We start from the raw sequence: 25,646 nt of genomic DNA, 5'->3' as shown, positions 1-25,646 counted from the left end.
CAACTATGCCTTCTTTGTTATGTGTACGTGTGTGTGTGTGTGTGTGTGCGCTCAGTCACTAAGTCGTGTCCGACTCTGTGATCCCATAGACGGTAGCCCGCCAGGCTCCTCTGTCCCTGGAATTCCCCAAGCAAGAATACTGGAGTGGGTTGACATTTCCCTCTTCAGGGTATCTTCCCATCCCAGAGACTGAACCCACGTCTCCTCCATTGGCATGTGGGTTCTTTACCACTGAGCCACCAGAGAAGCCACTTCTTTGTAATACTGCTGTTAAATTCTGCTCTTCTCTAAATTCAACTTCTAAAGGAGAAGTAGGCTTCTCCTAGAGTTCTAGAAGCTTCCAGAACAGCACCTATACATCATCAAAACCTTACCAGGTGATGCCAAGGACAAGGAACCATCCCAGGTGCCATGGAGGAAATAAAGAGGGTCTCAACCCTCAAAGAGCTTACCTGGCATCAAACTCCTAAATGACGAACCCAGAAAGTGAACTTCAGCATTGGAGACGGACATGGGTGCAATCAACCCCAGTAGGAACTACAACCCCAGTAGTTCCTCAGGCAGACGAGGAACTAGAACGGGGCACTCGAGCAGGCCAGGCATGGTGGAGCTGCTCCACTAATGTCTCAAAAAGTCCACCAACAACCAGGCAAAGGAGTGAGGATTATTCTCATTGTACAGATGAGGAAAATGAGGCTCAGAGAGCTAAGACATGGCCCAAAGTCGAAGACTGTAAGTGGAGGCAGGACTGGTTACATCACGTTCGAGACACAGATCAAAGTCAAAATCTAGAACCCTATGTTAAAAACTTAAGAATTTCTATTTTTTACATTTTATTTTTGGAGTGTAGTTGCTTTACCATGTTCTGTTAGTTTCTGCTGTACAACAAAGTGAATCAGCTCTAGGTGTACATACAGTCCCTCTCTCCTGTGCCTCCCTCCCACACAAGCAACAAAGATTCATAAGAGGGGGAATTATAGCCATTATCTTGTAATAAATGTTAATCAAGTATAATCTGTAAATAAAAAAAATACTGGAGCACTATGCGCTACACCTGAAACCAATATTATATTGTAAATAAACCATACTTTAAAAATAAATATTAATAGAATAAAAAAATTTTAATTTAAGAATTCACAGCAGTGACAGTAGTGCATTAAATCAAGGCCGAGACCATTTTAAGTGCAGAGCCCTGTGTACCTGGACATTTCTGATGCCCATGAAGCCAGCCTTGAGTGAAGGGGTGGCAAAGAACTGTGGAAGGAAAGAGGGCTTTATCACGGTTGGGAAGACTGATAAAACAAAAAGTTGTATTTACAGAGGTGGCAATGAGTTGGAAGGGGAATATCACTTTGGTTTCATGTAGTCAGACCCGAGAGCACCCTACTGGTGCTTTTTAACCAGAGCAAGATGTAGCCAGGAGCTTAGGTATCTCCTGAAGCCGATGGGACTTGGGTATCTGTCCCAGGAGCAAGCTGCCAGTTCTTGGTTTCATCCTCTGCTGTCTAGTACTTTTCCCAATCCCTCTGAGAATTCCGTGACCTTCTGGATCAGCTCCAGGCCTGGACTAGACATGTCTGTATAGTTCCCTACCCATTAACAAATAACAGAATAATTAAACATCAGTAAGTAGCCTGACTGGTTTGATCATCTTGCTGTCCAGGGGACTCTCAAACCAGTCAATTGTAAAGGCAATCAGTCCTGAATATTCATTGGAAGGACTGATGCTGAAGCTGAAGCTCTAGTACTTTGGCCACCTGATGCGAAGAACTGACTCATTGGAAAAACCCTGATGCTGGGAAAGATTGAAGGCAGGAGGAGAAGCGGAGTGACAGAGGATGAGATGGTTGGATGGCATCACTGACTCGATGGACATGAGTTTGAGCAGGCTCCGGGAGTTGGTGATGGACAGGGAAGCCTGGTGTGCTGCAGCCCATGGGGTCACAAACAGTCAGACACGACTGAGCGACTGAACTGAACTGAAGTAGCTTGAAGAAATATAGATCTATTTTTCTCACACAACAAAGCCTAAGAGTAGGTAGTTTGCAGCATTAGTTTTGGTTCTCAAATGTCAGTTTTGGTCTCTCTGTGATTCTCTTGCCCTTTGTCTCAGGGTATCGCCTCATAGTTGCAATATGCTTGCTGTAGCTCCAGCCATCTTGACTTCACTCAAGACAAATAGAAGAAGGGGTGACAGTGCACCCAAAAGGGAAAGCGAAAGCTTTCTCAGAATGCCCCCCTCCAAACAGCGGCCCTTGAATTTCATTGACCAGAGCTGGTCACACAGCTGCCCAGAACAGCCAGGGCATGGAGACAAGAACAGTACTTGGCTCCGAGCTGTAAATGGCCATTCAGCTGCCATGAATTGCTATTAACCATGAAGAAAACAAACTAGTATTATGTCTGAAGGCTGCTGGTTACTCCATGGACAAATCTAGTGCCCGGAGTTCATTCCAGTCCACATGTATGTCTCCCAGAAACAGTTTGAGGGAACCTTGAGACTATGGTTGGCCTGGGTATCAATCTGGGGGCATCCGTTACCCCAGGACTGTGGGCAGCTAGACAGACTTTGAAGCCCAGGCATGGCCTGTGGCCCTGTGTCCCCTCACCTCTTCCCTTTAGGGCACTTACAACTCACACAGAGGACTGAGGTTGCCTCTCCCCTCCTGTGGGACGGTAAACTCCTGGAAGGCAAATCCATTGTTCCGATTTGAGCAAGTGTATTTAAGGATGTCAATGGCTAAGAACTCTGATTTTGGTACAGTCCACTAATGGCTAATAAAGGCTGCAACACAGACAGGAGGAGAGTGATAAGAGAAAGCATAGAGTTCCTGTAATAACACAACTTGGAGAGCCAAGGAGGGCTTGCAGAGAAGGTGGTTGATTGAGCCATCCATCCATCCATCCATTAAAATATTTATTTAACACATAGAATGTACCAAGCATTGTCCTAGGCTCTGGGGACATATTAATGAATAAGATAAACAGGTTCTTGATCTCATGGGGCTGATCTCAATCTAGTCCAGGGAGGAAGAAAAATAAAATTCAAGTAAATAAACAAATGTATTAACTTGAGCAGCAAGGAGATCAAACCAGTCCATCCTAGAGGAAATCAACTCTGAATATTCATTGGAAGGACTGATGCTGAAGCTGAAGCTCCAATACTTTAGCCACCTGATATGGAGAGTTGACTCATTGGAAAAGACCTTGATGCTGGGAAAGATTAAGGGCAAGAACAGAAGTGGGTGACAGAGGATAAGATGGTAGGATGGCATCATCAACTCAATGAACATGAGTCTGAACAAACTCCAGGAGAGATGAAGAACAGGGAAGCCTGGTGTGCCGCAGTCCATGGGGTCACAGAGTCAGACACGACTTAGGGATTGAACAACAACAATGAACTGAGTCACCCCTTCTTTAAACAAATAGCTGCTGCTGCTGCTGCTGCTAAGTCACTTCAGTCATGTCTGACTCTTAGCAACCCCATGGACTGTAGCCCACCAGGCTCCTCCATCCATGGGATTTTCCAGGCAAGAGTACTGGAGTCGGGTGCCATTGCCTTCTCCGAAACAAATAGCATGTGAGTTCAAATTTAAATGAAGAGCAAGTTTCCAGAACCAGCCCTGCAAGGCTTGGGGGAAAACATCTTTGGGGGAAAGGCTGAGATGAAACCAAGCAAGAAAGCTTCAGGGCTGGGGTGTTGGGAGCCTGAGCGAGGAAGGCAGGGACCCCTGAGTGTCCTGGGTCTTGTCTGCGTGCGTGGGGAGCCTCTGGAGGAAAGCTGGGTCTTAGAGGATAAGTCCAGAAGTGAGGAGGGAGCAGCAGGGGGGCCATCCTATGGACAAACCAGGATAATGACAAAGCCCAGAGGCTGTGTGGCTGGGGCAGGTGTGACCTGGGGGAAGAAGAAGGTTCTCCAATAACTGTCTCTGGGTGGGGGGCCAGGAGTGGAAAGAGATGTCTTCAACTCAGGAAAGAGAATGCTGGCAGAAGGCCCTCTAGAAGCATCAAAAATATCCAGAAAACAAATGTCGAGGATACACACTTGGGAGGGGGCTGGGTGGTGGGAAACTCAGTCTACCTGGGAGATAAGTAGGATCTTCAGATGCTCCGCAGGGTCTACCTGGCACTTAACCTGTGACAGGTGTGCATTGATGGTAGTGGAATGAATGGACAGGTGATGAGAGGCTGAGAAGCTCCAGAAAGCAGCGACAGGGAAAGTCATTGCCCCAACAGAAAGGGCTGCCTCCTAAGTCACTTACCAAGATGTTTCATAAAAGACACTGACTTTTTCTTTCCCCCTACCATTACCTTCCCAGGTGGTGCTAGTGATAAAGACCCTGCCTGACAATGCAGGAGACATCAGAGACTAGGGTTCGATGCCTGGGTTGGGAAGATCCCCTGGAAGAGGGCGTGGTAACCCACTCCAGTAGTCTTGCCTGGAAAATCCCATGGACAGAGGAGCCTGGTGGGCTACAGTCCATAGGGTTGCACAGAGTCGGACATAACTGAAGTGATTTAGCACGCACACACCATAACCTTCAGTAGGAAAGTGAACTGGGAGAAGCGAGTCAGCTAGAGCACTAATTTACAAAGGTGTGAAAAGGTCAGTTCAGATTTAGCGCTAAGCACATCACTGTGACTTGGCTGGGAGCGAGGCTACGGGCTTTGGTGAAATCAGTTCCCCTTCCTGTGTTTAATGATGAGCAGTGTGATGTGAGGCTCTGTTATGGAGGCTGCAATCCCTTCTCTGCCTTTCTCCATCATCTTCCTTCCCATTTATTAATGTGATGCTCCTAGAGTTGAGATAATGATTTAAAAGCTCTAATTTTGTTACATTCTGAAGCCTGTCTGCCATCAAGGCTGATTGTAATGAGATTTGGGAAGGAGCTGGGCTCTTAGCTGGGGTCAATTCATCTCTGGGAGAAAGTGCTACCATCAAAACGCCCAGGAATTATTAGCACTTAGACGACAGCAGAAGAGACCTATTAATGCGAGCTGCCTGGGGAGTCCTGAAGTGTGAGACGCAATTATATTTCTTATTTATTTCTCCTGGCTTCATCTTTAAGGGTGAAGAATAGATGGGTAGGCAAGATCTTGTGAAATCACTAAATATTTAGTGATGCTATCCTAGCGCCCAACCGGGTACCACATACTGGCACTCAAGGACGTGAGCACGCCTGCACGGGCTAAGTCTCCCAGTTTCTCAGCCCAGCCCTACAGACACGAGAGGACAGCCTGTTTTCTATTTTTGTTTTTTTTAATTGAGGAATCTGAGGCTCAGAGAGAGTAAGTCCTTTTCTCTAATAAGTGGTAGAGCAGGATTTAAAGCTGGATTTTCCAGTTCCAGTGTACTATTTTTACAAATCCACAACCCCACTTTCTTTACATTCCAGGCTCTGTGTGATGTAGTCTAGGGGTCCAGAGAGATTTTATCAAGTGGTTTCCAACCCTGCCTGCATGGTAGACTCAGCTAGCAACCTTTAAAAGAAGGGGGGAAACATGCCCAAACCTGGGCACCGCCCCCAGAGATTCTGCTTTAATTAGATGAGATCAGGCCCAGAACCTTTGACGATATAGAGATGAGAGAGAAGGAAGGTGTGGGAAAGACAATGCATGGCGTGGGGCCATGGTCACTGTTGATCTTTTTATTAATAACAATGCTTTAGTGACTGCAAGAAGGGCCAGGTGCCTTGCCTGCTCCTGGGTCTTATCACACTCAATCCCACTGATAACCCTCGGGGGCGGAGAACATAATTGACGTGTTCAGGGAACTTAATATGGCACAGTGAGATGAATTAAGGGCTTGGAACTAATAGGAATTGACTTCAAAACCAAGTTCTGCCGGTTTCTATTTGTGTGATTTTGAACAAGTCACTTAAACCTCTTTAAGTCAAATTTGCCTGGTTCGTAAAACGGGATGTAAAAATTGCCCTAAGTTACAGCAAGCAGAGATGAAACGGAAGAAAACGTGTCTTTGAACTTTGTAGGGTCTACTATGTAGGCCGGCAAAACAACATCCTGATGACATTTCAGAGGGATAGACTGAGGCTCAGAGCAGGAAGCGAGGCACCCAAGATGACAGGTGGGGCGGACACACTCCTGATACAAACCAGTGTCACACACCCCTCTCCCCTCGCCACTGTGGGTCGATGGGATTAAACCACCAGACGAACATTTTCATGGTATCTGCTTGTGCTGAAGGCATGTGCATCTGAGGACCTCTTGTCTTAAGGGTAGGGAAGGATAATGTGGGTGGAGGGGAGTAGGAAAAGCTTCCTGGTGTCTTTGGATAGTAAAAGTTGTAGTTCAGTTGCTTAGTCATGTCTGACTCTCTGTGATCCCATGGATTGCAGCATGCCAGGCTTCCTTGTCCTTCACTATCTCCCAGAGTTTGCTCAAATTCATGTTCACTGAGTTGGTGATGCCATCCAACCATGTCATCCTCTGTTGCCCCCTTCTCCTCCCTCCTTCAGTCTTTCCCAGCATCAGGGTCTTTTCCCGTGAGCCAGTTCTTCGCATCAGGTGGCCAAAGTTTTGGAGCTTCAACTTCAGCATCAGTCCTTCCAATGAATATTCAGGGTTGATTCCCTTTAGGATGGACTGGTTGGATCTCCTTGCAGTCCAAGGGACTCTCAAGAGTCTTCTCCAGCACCACAATTTGAAAACATCTTCACTCAGCCTTCTTTATAGTCCAACTCTAACATCTGTACATAACTATTGGAAAAACCACCTTTGTTGGCAAAGTGATGTCTCTGCTTTTGAATATGTTATCTAGGTTTGTCATAGCTTTTCTTCCAAGGAGCAAGCATCTTTTAATTTCATGGACAGTAAAAGACTGAGGCTAAATTCTTGCCAGTGCTTGAGGGGAATCACAGAACAGACCAAGCTCTCTAGAGCTGAGAGTTAACATTCAGGTAATTGGAGTATTTTAAAGCTGAAGGCATATCAGCCGTAGGTTTCACAAAAGAAAAAAAAAAAATTGGAAAAACTCCAGAGGTAGAACACGAGACTTAAGGTTTCTAAAGTAGTGGCTATAAAAAGACTTACCTCAGAAACTAGGGCAGACTTGCCTTGCCTCTAGCGGTTCTGAGGATCAGCTAAAATAGTAGACCAGTGTTTTAAAAACTTGGAGGCAGCACTTCTTAGCACTGGCTGTCTATCAGAATCACCTAGGGAGCCTTCACAAGCCTCCAGAAGTGGGGGGGCACCCCAGACTGATTAAGTCAGCAGGCGGGGGTGGGTGGGGCAGTAAAAGCTCCCCAGGCAAATCATCTGAGCAAAGAGAAACCGCCACTCAGAAGCTTCCTGCAAATATGAGTTGTGATTCTGTTATTATGCAAGTAGACCCAACACTATTACGGACTATGGTGCCCACCTTCAACTGAGGTTCAAAGAAGAGCTAATAGCTTGAAGCTACAGCAGCAGGGCTTCTTTGGTGGCTCAGTGGTAAAGAATCCACCCGCTGATGCAGGAGATGAGGGTTTAATCCCTGAGTCAGGAAGATCCCCTGGAAGAAGAAATGGCAGCCCAGTCCAGTATTCTTGCCTGGGGAATCCCATGGACAGAGGAGCCTGGTGGGCTACAGTCCATAGGGTCACAAAGAGTTGGACACAAGTCAGTGACTGAACATCAACAGCAGAAGGGACCAGTTAAACCAAAGGAGAAGCTGTCTGCCCTGAGGATTAAAAGAATCCCTCGGGCTTCTCGAGCATAGACGTCCACGAGGACCAGGTGACCTGCAGCCTCCATAAGCTCTTTAATAAAGCAAATAAACAGAACTGCACGGAGGTAATATTTAAGGCTGGGATAGAGGCTATGGGGGCAGGAGGTGGAGAGCACAGTAGCTTTCAGACCAGCTCCTCTTGTTTCAGAGTAAGGATGAGTGTCCATCCCCCATGTCTGTGCATACCCCGCTCTCACACAACAAATATGTGTCAACTGTACTGAGGATACTGACTCTTCTAAAAATAACATTTTCCTGATTGTATGAAAAATACACGTTCATTTTCAAAATCTGGCAATAAAAATATTAAAAATTTAAATGGCCCATAACCTTACATCCCAGAGGCAATTCTTATAAATATTAATTAATAAATTTTGCTCCCCCCATTCTCTCTCTTTCTTTCTGTGTGCACACTTGATAATGAAAACTTTAGCTCACTTTTCCATGGCATTAATCACTCTTGAGTAATAATTCAGATTTAAAGCTTAGATCAGAAAAGATTCAAGTTCAAATGCAGTTTATTTAGTTATAAAACAAACCCATTTAACTCAGGGTGTTTCCATGTGATCTAATATGCTGCCTACTATACAGGCATGCCTCGTTTTAGTATGCTGCACAAATATTGTGTTGTTTACAAATGGAAGGTTTGAAGCTTTGTGGCAACCCTGAATTATCAGAGGATGGTTGGTACTTTTTAGGCAATAAATCATTTTTAAATTAAGGTATGTACATTGCTTTTTTAGATATAATGCTAATGCACACTTAATAGACTACAGTATAGTGTAAACTTTTATGTGCACTAGGAAATTTAAAACTGTGTGTGACTTGCTTTATTGCAATATTCTCTTTATCATGCCTGCCTGGAACTGAACTTGCAATCTCTCTGAGGTCTGCCTACACTTTGAAAAAGTAATGAGTGATTATGGGGTAATATATTTAAAAAATCTCTGGGCTTCCCAGGTGGTGTTATTGGCAAAGAACCCATCTGCCAATGCAGGAGACTTAAGAGACGTGGGTTTGATCCCTGGGTTGGGAAGATCCCCCAGAGGAGGGCATGGCAACCCACTCCAGTAATCCTGCCTGGAGAATCCCAGGGACATAGGAGCCTGGTGGGCTACAGTCCATAGGGTTGCAAAGAGTCAGACATGACTGAAGCGACTTAGCACAAATACACATATTCCCCTCTAAGAAATTTACAACAGAGTTGAAAAACAAGTCCCCAAATCACATTCCGAAAAGACTGCAATTTTTCCGCCCACGGTTCCCCAATTACAGGAGCAGGATAATAGATCTGAGTCAAGACCTCAGTGTCTTCAGAAAGTAGTGAGTAGCTGGAAGGCTCTTAGGACTAACGCCGGGGAGCCTGGACTGGCAACTCCAGGACCCAGACTGCTCCAAGATGCCCTGGGTCCCACACGTCCCCTGTAGCTGGGGACAGATGCTCCAAGAGCAGAAGCAGGTAGTCCCAGCAAAGAGCACACAGGTATGATGCATTCCCTGTAACCACTGCTGATGGCCCCCATAAATCACTCTGCCCCCTCCCCAGGCCCTCAGCCCGGCATCCTGGAGGGTGGTGCTGAAAGATAAGAACCAGACATCAATCTAGCACGTGAAGAAGAACCTCCAGGCATCTCACAGGGCACATTTGTTCTGCTCTCTCTTCTACCCAGCTTGCTGAGCTGCAAATCCTCCCCTTCGTTGCCTTTCTGCCCCACTTCATTGATTATGAACCGAATCATCACAAACAGGTATTTCCTGGGGGTCCTATCTAGGTGATGATAAAATTAAGAGGGCTATGGAGCCACTAAAATAAGGCATGCTTGTAATTTGCATCTTTGTGTCATTAATTAGAGGGCTTCCCTGGTGGCTCATGGTAGAGAATCCGCCTGCCGATGCAGAAGAAGAGAGTTTGATCCCTGAGCCAGGAAAATCCCCTGGAGGAGGACAAGGCAACCCATTCCAGTATTCTTGCCTGGAGAAACCCCATGGACAGAGGAGCCTGGAGGGCTACAGTCCATGGGGTCACAAAGCGGTAGAATATGACTGAGCGACTGAACACGCATGCACGCATCTGTGTACAAGGCACAGAGGGGAACACACAGGAGGAGCAACAGAGCCTGGCTGGGAGAGTTTGGGGATGAGAGGACTTTCCAGGAAGACAGGATATGTGGTGCAAAGGCCCAGGGGGCAGGGATGGGCCCCCCAGGAAACAGGATAGGCAGCAGCATGTTAGGAGAAAGCCCCACAGATGGCTATTCCCCAGTGAGGCTGCTCTAAGGACCCCAGGATCTGGGAAAGAAGGGGAAAGAGAAGCTTCAGGGAACTCAGAGACTCACAGAAGCGGCCCTGGTGGAGAGTCTGTTCTCCCCAGGTTACTCAGGGAAAGAGGTGAGAAGTAGGGAAGTGGCTACGCGGAAGGACTTGAGAATCACTAGGCACCATCGCCATTGAGCAGACCTGCCCCTAATATCTGTGGGCCTGGGGCAGGTGGAAGCCCACATCCCATACCTCTATGCTTTGAGGAGAGCAGCCCCATGAGCCTTCAGCATCTCGGTGAGGCGAGGCAAGCAAAGGTGAGGAGGTGCTCCGTGACTGCTCAGAGCAAGAGTAATCAGAGGGTACACCCCAGAGGGCTGCTGTCCTGGGGGTTTTGTTGACACTTACATCGGATGAATGCTGTTCCTGCAGGGCTTTTATGACTCAGCTGTTCTAATTTATAACAACACTTAAAAAAAATAGACGCATACACATAATTTCCCACTCCACATGTTAGTGGAAATACGGGGCTCCCTTCCTTCTGCTGGGATATGAACACTAGATAAGCCTCACTTCACTGTCTTTATGCCAGTCTTGTCTGGTCACCAGGATCCTGAGATAAAGAGGCTGGTGGAACCAGGGGCCGGCAGGTTGCAAGACCTCAGAGCACCCTTCCCGTGTCCTTTCTTTCCCCTGGAGCAGAGTGATGGGACGGTGCAGAATAGACACAAACCAGGGGGGGCTTCCCAGGTGGTGTAGTGGTAAAGAACCCGCCAGCCAGTGCAGGAGACATAAGAGACTCGGGTTCGATTCCTGGGTCGGGAAGTTCCAATGGAGAAAGGATAGGCTACCCACTCCAGTATTCTCGGGTTTCCCTGGTGGCTCAGATGGCAAAGAATCCGGCTGCAGTGCGGGAGACCTGGGTTTGATCCCTGGGTTGGGAAGATCCCCTGGAAGAGGGCATGGCAACCCACTCCAGTATTCTGGCCTGGAGAATCCCATGGACAGAAGAGCCTGGCGGGCTATGATCCGTGACTGAAGTGACCTAACATGCACAGACGGGGTTCCAACCGCGGTCCTTGGTCTCAATGCAGGTCTAGCAGGAAGGTCTAGCCTGGGCTTCACTCCTGCCTCCAACCTCCTGTGTGAACCTGGGCAATGCAGCTACATTTCTCTGTGCCCCAGTTTCCTCATCTCTAGACGGGGTTGATGATGATTCCTAACCTGTGGCTTTGTTGTGAGAATGAAATGAGAGGATGCATATGGCATGCTTCATGGGAGGCCTGGCTCCTGGAAAGAGTTCTCTTAAGTAGTACCTGTTTTCGTTCTTATTATGAAACTTCCTGAGCTGCCATGGCACCTTAACTGCTGATGTCAGCTATGTGACAGATGAAGACACTGATTCCCAGGAAGTTAATTGACTTGTCTAGACTCTAGAAACTCAGCGGGCTGGGGCAGGCATGGAATTCAGGGCTGTACTTTTTTTTCCTACCAAGCCCTCTGGGATCATACTGTGAGCACCTGTGATCAACAGAAAAAGCCAGAACACATGGTGTTTCCTGGTAGATAAGATGTAACACTTTCAAATGAACCTAAAGATAATGATATTTTATCATTATAAAAATACACCACATATATTAATCAGGGTTCTCCAGAGAACAGAACCAATCAATTTCGTTCAGTTGCTCAGTCATGTCTGACTCTTTGCAACCCCATGGACTGCAGCATAGGCTTCCCTGTCCATCACCAAACTCATCTCCATCAAGTCAGTGATGCCATCCACCCATCTCATCCTCTGTCGTCCCCTTCTCCTCCCTCCTTCAATCTTTCCCAGCACTGGGGTCTTTTTCAGTCAGTCAGTTCTTTGCATCCAGTGACCAAAGTACTGGAGTTTCAGCTTCAGCATCAGTCCTTCCAATGAACATTCAGGACTGATTTCCTTTAGGATTGACTGGTTGGATCTCCTTGAAGAATCAACAGGACCTACCTATCTATGTATCGATACATCTATACATATACGGGGGCTTCCCAGGTGGCACCAGTGGTAAAGAACCTGCCTGCCAATGCAGGAGATGTAAGAGACACAGGCTCGATGCCCGGGTCGGGAAGATCCCCTGGAGGAGGGGAAGGCAACTCATTCCAGTCTTCTTGCCTGGAGAGTCCCATGGACAGAGGAGCCTGGACTGTATGGGCTACAGTCCATAGGGCCACAAAGAGTAGGATACAACTGAGCAGCTTAGCACGCACGCATGCATACATATACATACACACACTTGTGCCCCCAATATGTGCCACAGAAAAGTATGGCAGTAATGCCGCAGGTTCCCGGAGATTCTATGTCAGGATAATGATCATTATAATCATGTAATATTAGCCACCCACTGCTCCAGAATGACTGTGAAGAGTAATGGGATGCGGTTAACAAAGTCCTTGAGGAATTCATCAGCAGGCACTGTTTTTAACCTCTTTCAGGTGAAAAAAAAAAAAAAGGATGAACTAGGAATGGGACCATCACTCTGCCCTGTCCAGGTTGTGTAAAATGGGCTCGGGGATTGTCCGTCCTCTTTTCTGGGGTGTTACTGTTATTCAGTTGCTCAGTCATGTCTGACTCTTCACAACCCCTTGGGCTGCAGCATGCCAGGCTTCCTGGTCCTCCACTATCTCCCAGAATTTGCTCAAACTCATGTCCATTGAATCAACGATCCTGGGGCATAGGTGAGAACAAAAAGAGATCCTGAAAGTGAACGTCCTGGGAAAACTAGTGAGCTTGGGACCCATCTCCAGCCTGGCCTGCACGATCAACCTCAGGTCACGCTTCTGCACTGAGCAGCTTGGGAGCCCATTGGCAGCTCCTCCTCAAAGTCCTTGGTCTGCTCGATGTGGCCCACTTGCTTCTTCTCATCTCCACCTGTGCTGGGAGCTGTGCTCTGGTTGACTCCAGGCTAAAAAGAGCGCACAGCATGAGCCTGGCTCCTGTTCTCTGAATGTGTCCCTGGCATCCATACCCAGATGATCCATCTCTCCCAGGAGATCTAGCCCTTCCCAGGTGAGCTGTCCCTCTCCAAATGATCTCTCTCTCCCAAACTGACAGCTGAGGAATCTCTGAAAGTCCAGACAGAGCCTTCCCATAGGGTCCCAATGCAGAGCCATCCTCACAGCAGGACCAGCTTAGACCTTCCCTGGTTCCCCAGAGACAGAGCACCTTCCATTTGCATGATCTTCCCCTAAACGACCTCCGAGTCCTACGTGAGTAGAGGCTGATGGACATGAGAAACGGAAGTTAAACCAAGAATAGCAAGCTCGAGGATAGGATGGCCCAGGGAACCCTTGGAAGGAGAAATTGGAGCAGGTGACAACAGAAGCAGTTATTTCCTGTCTGCAAGGAACGTCAGGACAGGAAGTATGCCAGGACCACAGTTTCATAGCCCTAAGACTCTGATAGTGGTTTCCTGAAATTAAGAAAAGTCACCCATAGGAGGTGTCATTTAGAAGGCTCTAAAAATACTTCCAGAACATCTATTTGTCCTATAAACAAAGCACAATTACAGAGTTTTCAAAATCTAGTTAGGCTGAAAACATTAATTTCTCTCCTGTTCATTGCCTCCCTCCTGGCCAGAGTACCCCCTACCACCACCCTTCACCCCCTCCAATTAGTCCTGCCTTTAAGTTCCAAAAACCTTCACCACAAGCACCATCGCTATCATCATCACCACTACCAATACTGACTAGCAACTCTTCTGTCCCAGATAATGTGCTATGGTACAGGACTTTCTCTTTTTCTTAAAATCACCCTATGACAGAATTCTCTTACTGTCTTGGTTTTACATAGGAAGCTCAGAGAGGTTAAGTAACTTTCCCTAGGTTGCACAGCAAATGAACAGCTAAACCAGGACTCAAATCCGTGTCTCCAAAATTCATGCTTTTAACTTCCTTCCCTATTTTACTGCCCCTAAGCATAATAGAATAGTTCCTCACTGTATTCCTGCAAAAGCCAAGCAGAAAGATACGGACAAGTGAGCTGCTGGTTTTCTTTCTTTCTGACTCTGTGCCTGGTTTCCAGAGAGTCTATTCTAGGCTCTTTCAGGCTGTACATGCAGACCCTCACCTAAAGACAATGAACCAGGGAGCCCAGGGAAGTTTGTAAAGTTTGTTGCTTCACATCTCCAGAGATGCCTGTAAGTGATTCAGTAGTGACAACTCACAGTCAAATTTTAGCAGAAGAATCTGTTCAAAATAATCATTTTGGAAGAGCATCAACTCTAGATTTCTATCATCCACATGAATAGAGCAGCACACAGTTCTCTAAATGTTGGCCTCCGACTCTGAGCCTAGAAGTGAGAAATTGACAGGCTCCATGCAAACGCTGGGCTAAAATTCCAGTCCTTCATGGGTTTCAGTACTTTTCTATTTTCTGAGAGCGATTTACTCTGATTCCAGGACATATCAATACCCCGTGTCTGAGCCCCCAAATACCAGCCACTGGAAGCAGAGTTTGAAAAATGCCTCCTGGATTTTAAGTATCCAGAGTGGTTTGCAGCAGCAGTACATCAGCCCGACAACACGTGCAAGAGCCAAGATATATGTGCAATTCTGGTGCAAACCATTCCTCACCCACGCCCTGAGTGGAAGCAGTCTCCTCTCCTGTGCAAAACAGAAGTGCATCCACCCATTCAGCCAGCTAGCCTCGGCAGAGCATCCCTAATGGACATGGGACACGGCTGAAGCTGGTGGTCTCTTTCTTTCGTTGAAAGGAGGGTGTTGAGTTGAGCAACCGGAGGGGCTGGCATCTCTACCAGCTATTCTTGTAGAGCCTGGTCTCCTGGGAGGTCTAGAACGCTGGCTGTGGGCCACAGTGATGCAAGCTGATGGCTTCTTAGTCACCCTTGTGAATTGCGCCTTCAGTCGTCACCCCAGGACTTTGCAGTGGTTTAGGAACTTTGGGCTATGGGTCAGAACTGGCTCCAACAGGGGGCTCACAGCTAAGTGACTGCCCTGGACCTAGCTGCTGAAAGGAGTTCTAAATGGATGCGGGTTTGTTTTTTTTTTCCTGTTTATGTTTTGTTTCATTTCTCTCCCTCTTTTTCTCTTTCTCCTTCTTTCCCTGCGACATACATCTTTAAAAAAATAGCATTTATTTTTCTAATGACAAAACCAGCACATGCTCTGTAAGGATGCTTATAAAATATAGAAAACCACCAAGAGAAAAAAAATTGCCTATAGTCAATCCCACCCAGTGATCACCACAATTCTGTTATTTGTGCTTCCAGTAAAATATTAATGCAACATGTTTGACTGTATTTTTACAAGAAGAGCATTAAATAGCATTATCCATATATGGTCTTACCTTGCTTTTTAAAAAATTAATGTATTTTAAACATTTTACAAGGTCAGTATGAAGGTAGGACTCTTTCAGGGAAGCCCCTTGGGCACTTTTAAGTCCAGTGTCTCCCAACTTGAGTCTCACCCAGGGTAGAGGAACATGGCCCAAAAGGACTGATGCTCTTGGCTGAGACTTTCCTTGCAGTCTTGAAGCAGCTGAACTGCCCACAATCAGGAGTCATGCCTGGCAAAACCCCTGAGAGACATGGCTCTCCGTCTCTACTGGGCACATCTGATTTATCTAGGGCATTTGTTAGAACATTCAGAGATGTTCATTCCACTGATCTGCAGGCACAAAAAAACATGTCCAGTACTTGTAATGATTTCTAAACCATAGTCTATAAATTTCCAGGGCAGCCTTAAGTGTGGAATGGAAATTATGGAGTCCATTTAAAGGTCTCGGTTCTATAGAGCCCCCAGCATCCCCAATTCCCTCCACCCTCACTCCCGACAACTCAGCCAATTACTTTAAGGCAGCAGCTGCTGAAAGTTCAAGGGTTATATGAGGCAGCCTCGGGATTTATGTCCGCTTCAGGACTCACTGACCCTCATCGACTTCTCTTATGTATCAGGACCGAGAGTAGACCATCAATATTGTTCCAACGGGGTTGGAAGCCAGCTCATCCCCCGTGTGGGGACATGCCACTGAAGGCAGAAACTCAGGGCACTGCAGCCTCAGAAGCTTCTTAATCAACTAAGACCTTTGAGATGAGAAATAGGTCCAAATTGTAAACATGTTCATAATTTGAGAAGTGTAAGAAATACAACATTCTTTTCTCTATAACTGAATTTACGTCTTGGCTTCCCATTCCACCAAGAGTGGAAACAATCTTAGCCAAGTTGAAGATTCCCCACTTTTGCCCAGAGTTTTGTCCACATTTTGAGGGGCCTAAGAAATGGTGTCCTTTTTTTCTTTTTTGACCACATAGAATGGCTTGTAACATCTTAGATCCCTGACCAGGGATTGAACCATGCCCCCTGCAGGGGCTTCTAACCACTGGACTGCCATGGAATTCCCTGACATGATGTTCTGATCAAAGTTTAGCAATCAGCTCTCTGGGGTAAAAAGTATATATACACACATACATAAGTTTACTATAAACTTTACTGATATAAACTACCTGCGACCAGTCTAAAAAAATAGTAAAATACACAATATTCTTAATCTTAAATTCCATATAGCCACACAGAATGCCTTCATAGGTTTTGCTGGACTCTTGTACCCATAGCCAACCTATAGTTACAATTTGAGCATTACTTGAAAAGACCAGGTCATCATGAGACATCGCCACTGAGCTGATGAATGTGTGTGATTTCCCTGTGAGTGTTGGTCGAGAGTTTCTTTCATGTTAACAAGATAAAAGTGAACCAGCAAAGGTACATGTCAGAGTATCACTCACACTTCAGTGTGTGAATGACCCCTTGGCTTAATCAGATAACAATTTTAGAACACACTAAAAGAGTGTTTCCTCAATTTTTTGCACTATTTAACACAAACGAACAGCTCTATACCCAATGCATTTTTAAATGTAATTTGCCTTATTAACATTTTCTTGGGAAAGAAAGGATGGGACAAACTGAGAGAGTGGCATTAACATATATACAGTATCATGTATAAAATAGCCAGCTAGTGGAAAGCTGCTGTACAGCACAGGGAGCTCAGCTTGGTGCCCTGTGATGACCCAGGGGGGTGGGAGGGAGGCCCAAGAGAGAGGGGCTATATGGATACACAGAGCTGATTTATGTTATTGTATAGCAGGAACTAACACCACACTGTAAAGCAATTAGATTAATTTAAAAAGAAAAACAGGTTCTCCATTATTTTCTTCAATCTCCTCTAGACAATCAAAAAATTTGAAAAACCAAAACAGAGAATCAAACCCTGATTTCCAGTACTTGAGAATTTCCTAAATACTCCTACCACGTGTCCTGATTTGTCTACACACGCTGTCTTCTCCAGGTCCATAGCTCTCCGCTCACTCCTGTGCCTCTATGGATGAACGTAGATGCAGAGTCTAAAACTCAGGGGATTTCCCTGGTGGTCCAGTGGTTAAGAATCCACCTGCCAATGCAGGGGCCATGGGTTTGATTCCTGGTGAGGGAACTAAGATCCCACATGCCTCAGTGCAACTAAGCCTGCCCTTCATAACGCGACAGTCTGTGTGCCACCAACGAAGAGCCCACGTGCCACCAGATAAATAAATAACTCATTAGAAGAGTTGGGAGATCCTTATCTCTAAAGACACACAATGGTAACTTTCTGCTCAACTAAATCCACTAAAGCAATCCGTATGTGTTTGGGTCATGTGGTTATTGTACGTTTAACGCTCTGAGGAGCAGTCAGAATGTTTTCTGGCTGTACCATTCTACATTTCCACCCACAGTGTATGAGGATTCCAGTTTCTCCACATCCTCACCAATTCTTGTTACCTTTTTTGTTTGTTTTTTAATTTTAGCCATCTTAGGGGGTGTGAAGAGGTATCTCATTGTGGTTTAGAACTGTATTTCCCTAAAAGCTCATGACATTGAACATCTTTTTACTTGCTTGTTGGCTATATAACTTTTGAGAAATGCATCTTCAAAAGAAAGTGAAAGTGAAACATGCTAAGTTGTACCTGACTCTTTGCCACCCTATACAGTCCATGGAATTCTCCAGGCCAGAATACTGGAGTGGGTAGCCTTTATCTTTTCCAGGGGATCTTCCCAGGGATTGAACCCAACTCTTCCACATGGCAGGCGGATTCTTTACCAGCCGAGCCACAAGGGAACCCCTTCAAAGCCTTAACCCATTTCTTAGTTGGGTTACTTGTCTTCTTGTTACATTGTAAGAGTTCCTTATATATTCTGGATATAAGCCCCTTATTGGATATATGATTTGTAGATAGTGTCTCTCATTTTTTTTGCTTTATCAAATATCTTTACAACATCAAGGAATATAGTTACATGATTCCTTTTGATCTACTTATATGGTAAATCATATTAATGGCTTTCTAATATTACCATCAGTCTTGCATCCCTGGTATGAACCCTTCTTAGCCAAGGGTTATTATTCTTTCAATATGCTGCTGCCATACTCTAGTTGTATCATTTTATTACAATTTTACATCAGTATTCATAAGTGAGATTAGTCTAAGCTCTCTTTTTATGTTGTCTTAATTAAATTTTATAATTAGTATTTTGGTGGGCTTTTAAAAAAAATCAGATTTCTTTTTGGACTGCTTAACCATTTAGATATGCTGAGGATCATCTGTTTGGTACAGATTTGGCGGCAGTCGTGTGTGGAGCCGTCTGGGCCTGGGGGTTATATCTTCGGAGGATGTGAGAGAGGAGCAGCAGCTTCCTCTACTGCTTTTCAGATTTGCCATCTCTGAGGTTCACTTGTGTGAACTCATCTCTTCCAGGGAACATACACATACATCGCTCAGTTGTGTCCAACTCTCTGTGACCCCCCTTGGTATATCGCCCTCCAGGCTCCTCTGTCCATGGGATTTCCCAGGCAGAAATACTGGAGTGGGTTGCCGTTTCCTTCTCCAGGGGATCTTCCTGACCCAGGGATCAAACCTGAGTCTCCTGCTTGGCAGGCAGATTCTTAACCACGAACTCCCTTAACCTGGAACTCCCTTATATTTGCATAGACTGAAGTAATTTTATAATTTTTACAAATTTCCTTTCTGTCTGAGTTTATTCTCATTTCATATTTGTCCACAGTCCTTAGTAATGACTCAAGGTGTTCCTGGGAGAAAGGAGAGCCCTCTGTGTGTCTCACCTTTGGACTCTAGCCCTGGTGGATCAATTTGAATGTGAAACAAGAAGTTAGACCCTGCTCGCTCAATCCAGGGTCTCCACACAGGACACAATCCGTGTCCCATCAAGTCAAGAGCCGTTTTCCTCTCATTCTTGTGAACATTCTTCTCATTCCCTGTAAACAATTCCCTGTGAGTGATTCCCTGAACAAACACATGGCAATCAAGACTTAGGAAGTATTAATAACGTATTCCTAAATTTGAAAAAGATCTGTAAGTGGTTAAGAGTATTGCACCAATTTTATTTGCCTGATTTTGATCACTGCAAGATGGTTGTATGAGTTGTTAGCAATAGATGAAGCTGCATTCATGGTACGTGGGAAATCTCTGAAATTTTTTTGCAACTTGGTTCTCTACATCTAGAGAAATGGTACTGACGAACCTAGCGGAGAACGGACTTGGGGACGTGGCAGAGGAAGGTGAAGTTCGGTGAACTGAGAAAGTGGCATTGACATATACACACTACCATGTGTGAAAAAGATAACCAGTGGGAAGCTGCTATGCGGCACAGGGAGCTCAGCTCAGTGCTCCGTGATGACCTGTGCAGTGGGATGGCAGGACGGGAGGGGTTCAGGAGGGAAGGGATATATATATATATATATATATATATATATATATATATATATATATAATTATGACTGATTTACACTGTAGTATGGCAGGAACCAACACAAAATAATAAAGCAATTTTCCACCAATTGAAAAATAAAATTTTTAAAAATGAGTTTAAAAGAAAAAAATGCACCACCTGGGAAGCCCACAAAAAATATTTTAAAAAAATAAAATGAGATCAAAAGAAAACTATATTTGGCAAAACTAATACAATTTTGTAAAGTTTAAAAATAAAATAAAATTGTAGTTGGAAAAAAAAAATAAAATAAAATAAAACTTAAATGTATGACATCACAGCCTTAGAGTATATGCAGTGGAAAAGGAGTCTTGGCTTTTTAGAGATAGATTGGTTTTAATTCATATATACTTATAACAACATTAATATAGTAATATAGGAATGGTAATAATGAACTCACCTAAATAACATGTAAAGTGATTTTATTTTTAAAGATGTAATATGTAAAACCATTTTATTTGTAAAAGTTTCAATCACAGTTTACTTTATAGGAATCCATCTATTTTCAGTGTCCAACTATATGCATCTCTAAAAAGGAGTGTGTGTAATTGGATAAAAATAAACATTTTTAACTGCTACTATGAGAAATTTGTATGCAGGTCAGGAAGCAACAGTTAGAACTGGACATGGAACAACAGACTGCTTCCAAATAGGAAAAGGAGTACATCAAGGCTGTATATCGTCACTCTGCTTATTTAACTTCTATGCAGAGTACATCATGAGAAACGCTGGACTGGAAGAAACACAAGCTGGAATCAAGATTGCTGGGAGAAATATCAATAACCTCAGATATGCAGATGACACCACCCTTATGGCAGAAAGTGAAAAGGAACTCAAAAGCCTCTTGAAGAAAGTGAAAGTGGAGACTGAAAAAGTTGGCTTAAAGCTCAACATTCAGAAAATGAAGATCATGGCATCCGGTCCCATCACTTCATGGGGAAATAGATGGGGAAACAGTGGAAACAGTGTCAGACTTTATTTTTGGGGGCTCCAAAATCACTGCAGATGGTGACTGCAGCCATGAAATTAAAAGACGCTTACTCCTTGGAACGAAAGTTATGACCAACCTAGATAGCATATTCAAAAGCAGAGACATTACTTTGCCAACAAAGGTTCGTCTAGTCAAAGCTATGGTTTTTCCAGTGGTCATGTATGGATGTGAGAGTTGGACTGTGAAGAAGGCTGAGCGCCGAAGAATTGATGCTTTTGAGCTGTGGTGTTGGAGAAGACTCTTGAGAGTCCCTTGGACTGCAGGGAGATCCAACCAGTCCATTTTGAAGGAGATCAGCCCTGGGATTTCTTTGGAAGGAATGATGCTAAAGCTGAAACTCCAATACTTTGGCCACCTGATGTGAAGAGTTGACTCATTGGAAAAGACTCTGATGCTGGGAGGGATTGGGGGTAGGAGGAGAAGGGGATGACAGAGGATGAGATGGCTGGATGGCATCTCTGACTCGAGGGACGTGAGTCTGGGTGAACTCCAGGAGTTGGTGATGGACAGGGAGGCCTGGTGTGCTGCGCGGTTCATGGGGTCGCAAAGAGTCGGACACGACTGAGGGACTGAACTGAACTGAACTGGAAACTCAACATTCAGAAAACTAAGATCATGGCATCTGGTCCAATCACTTCATGGGAAATAGATGGGGAAACAATGGAAACAGCGACAGACTTTATTTTCTTGGGCTCCAAAATCACTGCAGATGGTGACTGCAACCATGAAATTAAAAGACGCTTGGTCCTTGGCAGAAAAGCTATGACCAACCTAGACAGCATATTACAAAGCAGAGACATTACTTTGCCAACAAAGGTCCATCTAGTCAAAGCTATGGTTTTTCCAGTAGTCATGCATGGAAAGAGAACTGGACCATAAAGAAAACTGAGTGCTGAAGAAATGATGCTTTTGAACTGTGGCGTTGGAGAAGACTCTTGAGAGTCCCTTGGACTGCAAGGAAATCAAACCTGTCAATCCTAAAGGAAATCAATCCTAAATATTCATTGGAAGGACTGATGCTGAAGCTGAAACTCCAATACTTTGGGCACCTGATGTGAAGAACTGAGTCATTTTAAAATACTCTGATGCTGGGAAAGATTGAAGGTGGGAGGAGAAGGGGATGACAGAGAATGAGATGGTTGGATGGCCTCATCAACTTGAGGGACATGAGTCTGAGTAAACTCTGGGAGTTGGTGATGGACAGGGAGGCCTGGCAGGCTGCAGTCCATGGGGTCGCAAAGAGTCTGAAACAACTGAGCGACTGAAATGAACCAAACCGAACATACCTATCAGTGACCCAAGCAAGTCAGAGTTGTATAAAGCACAGTCCCCACTTTCAAACTGCTTAGGAGAGTACATTACTGTGGCTCACACGCTAGTGAGCAAGCTTTCTGGTGCAAGGCTGCTTCAACCCAGAACTCCTGGTTCTGTCTTCTTCCTCTTGCTTCGATGCAAACAATTGGGGACAGCACGCATGCTCAGTCATGTCCGACTCTTTGGGACCCTATGGATTGTCACCCACCAGGAGCCTCTGTCCATGGGATTTTCCAGGCAAGAATACTAGAGTGGGTTGCCATGCCCTCTTCCAGGGGATCTTCCCAACCCGGGGATCGAACCCATGTCTCTCGCATCTCCTTCACTGCAGGTGGATTCTTTACCCACTGCACCATGTGGGACAGCATGTGTGAATGCACAACTAGAGCTAGCGTGGCACTTGCGTGAGGCTCACCGAGGCCACTGCTCTGTTCTAAAATAGTGCATCCTCCTAGAGCATCCCCACTCCCTCTCCTAAAGCACGAACGGTGGCAGCCAAAGTGACCCCTCAGTCTAGTGTATGGATATTTGGCTGAGAATTACCCTAATAATGCTGAAGATTTTCCCACCCTCCTTCTAGCTCAAGGACCATAATCCAAGAGGCAAAACTTCCTCAACAGTTCCTGCCCTGGCTCACCCCACTTCGCTCTGTACGCTCACCACCTGCGTCACTGGACCATGGGAAAAAACTATACCCCTGTCATTCTGCCACTTCATCGAACCTTAAACTCCTTGTTTTTTAAAACCCATTTTCTGGTTGATTCTTTTACATATCCCAATTTCCATTTAAAGCATCTTCCCCTCCCGCTCCCCGTCTCTTCCAGAGTCAGCATAAACTGGCAGAATCTCCACCAAAGCTCAGCCTCTCTGACACTTACTGTCGAGACCAATGCCTGGAACATACAGAATACCAGCAAATGTCATCAATGGGGTGACAAGTGCACCTGACCTTCCGTATATTCAGGACTGCATGAGACACTAAGTATGAAAACACTTTTAAAATGCGAAAGTGATGGTTCGGGGTGATAGTTCTTCACTGAAGAGACGGCAAAGCAATGCATAATGTAACACGTTATTAAATATCTGTTGAGCCCCTGCTGGGTGAAAAGCCCTACACACACAATTTATTTCCATCATGATTTCCAGTCACTTATAGTAGAAAGCATGGCACACTCAGTCTACCCTGTGTATCCTGATCATGTATCCAGGATACGGAACCAATCCAACGTGAACCCCCATGCCACCCCTCCCAACCCCCAACTTACTTCCAAAGCTCTTGGTAATGTTGTCACACCGTTATTTCTCATTATTCTGCTAAGGCCTCACCCGCCCATGAAAAGACTAGCTCCTCACTGAGCTCAAGCTGTTCCCTGGCCTCCGGGAGTTCTCTCTTCCCATCTCTCCACCACCCAGCTCTCACCTCTCATTTCTGGCCCATTTTAAGGGTCACCCCCTGCACAAGGCTTTTCCTACGACTCAAGCCATTTGATCCTGCAGGGAAGGCAGCCTGCATCACTCCACGCTGTCTTATATTGTAGAAACATATGGCTTCACATATGGCTTGTGCTGGCGAACCCCCTGATGGTTGAAACAGCAACATCTCTGTCTACGTTCCATTCAACTCATCACACCGTGTCTAGCACACCCTACCTGTGCTGGCTGATAAGGACCCTGGGGGGAAATGGCCCTGAGCCTAAAGGCAGAAGTGGGTACAGGCAGAGTCAGCCCTTCTCGTGGGATGGTTGCGGAAGCAAGGCCCGAGTTTCCCCACCCCACCCCCGCTGTGATCATGGCACTGGGAGAGGTCACCCACAAAGACAACGTTCTACCTCATTACCAATTCAGTCCCCGTGGAAACCCTTGCCAGGGCCCTTAATTTCTTGTGTTAAAACAACAAACGAGGTGACCCCAGCACAATCTCTAATAGGTAGCATGGGTCACCAATTATTCATTTTGTGCTGGAGCTTTTCGCATGACGGGCTGAGATGAAAATTTGTCCTCTTCCTGGCAAGAGCCATAAATTAGTTTTATGCTACTGTTAAACCCAGAGGCAAAAGGGGGGAAGGGAATGGAGTAGGGGGAAGGGCAGTGAATAAGGCCTGGCTGCTTCCAGGGACAGAGCTACTTCTTGGACTCTGTGGACAAGGACAGAGGGGACAACAGAGGACAAGCAGGTTGGGCCACAAAAGAGAAAGATCCAGAGACTCTGAGACAAGACAGTGAACTCTCAGAGGATCTGAACTGAATCTTAGTTTTCTTTTTATGCCAGGATCTGCCAGGTCTGCTGAATGAATGACTCAGTCACGACTGAATACATGCAACTGTGTCTCTCTTAGCCAGATCTGTATGAAACCAATTATGCCACCTCCACATGAGTTCTCCATGAGTTCTCTGAGATCACTGGAGCCAGTAAAAATGATGGTGTCAATCAGCATATTTTGACATGTATCGTTCCATAAGCTCTCAAATGGGAAAAAAAAAATGTGTACAAGATCATACACACAATACGTGCATGCTCTGTTGCTAAGTCATGTCCAACTCTTCAAGATCCAGTGAACTTTAGCCCACCAGGCATACATACAATGTTTAGGTATTTACGTTTAAAAGGCATTGAAAAAAAGCACCACCAAAATATTAATAGTGCTATTAACAGGACGGTGGTCTTCTGAGTTTTCTATTTTCTTCTTTATACTGTGCAGAATTTTCTGAAATTTCTTTGACCAGGATACATTTCCTTTTCATCAGAAAAAAAAAAATCCATTAAAAAAAAAAAGATCCATGATCAACGCATAGTTATCTGGGCTAGAAAAAGAGGACAGTGGTGAGCCGTGTAGATCATCTAGAAAATGGGGAAAAGCACCCAGGTTTGACTCTGGAATATGTTGCATACATTTTTTTCCCCAGAAGATTTATCTTCCTAATTAGGCTTTGCTCTTTACTTAATATTAGGATTACTTTTAAGTCCCTGAGCTCCCCTGCCAACTAATGAGCTGAACTGGATGGCGAGAAAGAGTCAGCTTGGAATAAAATGAAATATGAGCTGCAGATAATCCAGAGGCAGATAATTGAGCTTCAGTTGCACACCAAGCGGGCAGGAACCCCTGGGTGGGCTCAGTTCCCCTGCTCGGAAGCCGGATTCCCAAGGATCGAAACCCAGCTTCACTACTGCTAACCCCAGAGTCTTGAAAGATCCTTCTTTCTGCTGCTCTAGTTTCCCGGGATGCAAATTGCCATTGATAATGGTTCCCACGTCCTGGAGCCCAGAGGAGGATTCAGTGAGGTGATGCATGTAAGGCGCTTTACACAGGTCCTTGGCAGATGTCTGCCAGAATAATTAAGTGGGGGCACGCCCCTGCCTGATTTGCATTCATATAATACTTTCTTCCAAATGGATTTCAGTGTTTAAAACACATTCTAACATAACATCTCCTTCACATCCTCCAGTTAAGGGGCAGGTGCCAACTTTCTCATTTTACAGTCATGGAAATGAAGGCCTGGAAAAAAAAAACAAAAAGAGTTGCTTCTGGTTTCGGAAGGAGTGGAAGTGTT

The 25,646-nt window shown here is 45.3% G+C and overlaps 1 protein-coding gene across 1 annotated transcript in view; it reads left to right on the top strand.

Moving 5' to 3' along the window:
* Positions 1 to 25,646, top strand: part of SIAH3 (siah E3 ubiquitin protein ligase family member 3) — a 68,735-nt gene that overhangs the window by 25,317 nt on the left and 17,772 nt on the right. The gene's annotated exons all lie outside the window — the stretch shown is intronic.

The sequence above is a fragment of the Bos grunniens genome, chromosome 12, assembly GCF_055505025.1.
Source record: "Bos grunniens cultivar Pamir isolate PY7600 chromosome 12, Bosgru_T2T1.0, whole genome shotgun sequence".
NCBI classification, from domain to species: domain Eukaryota; kingdom Metazoa; phylum Chordata; class Mammalia; order Artiodactyla; family Bovidae; genus Bos; species Bos grunniens.
Note: the sequence above shows the minus strand (reverse complement) of the source record. Positions and strands in the feature narration are given on the sequence as shown.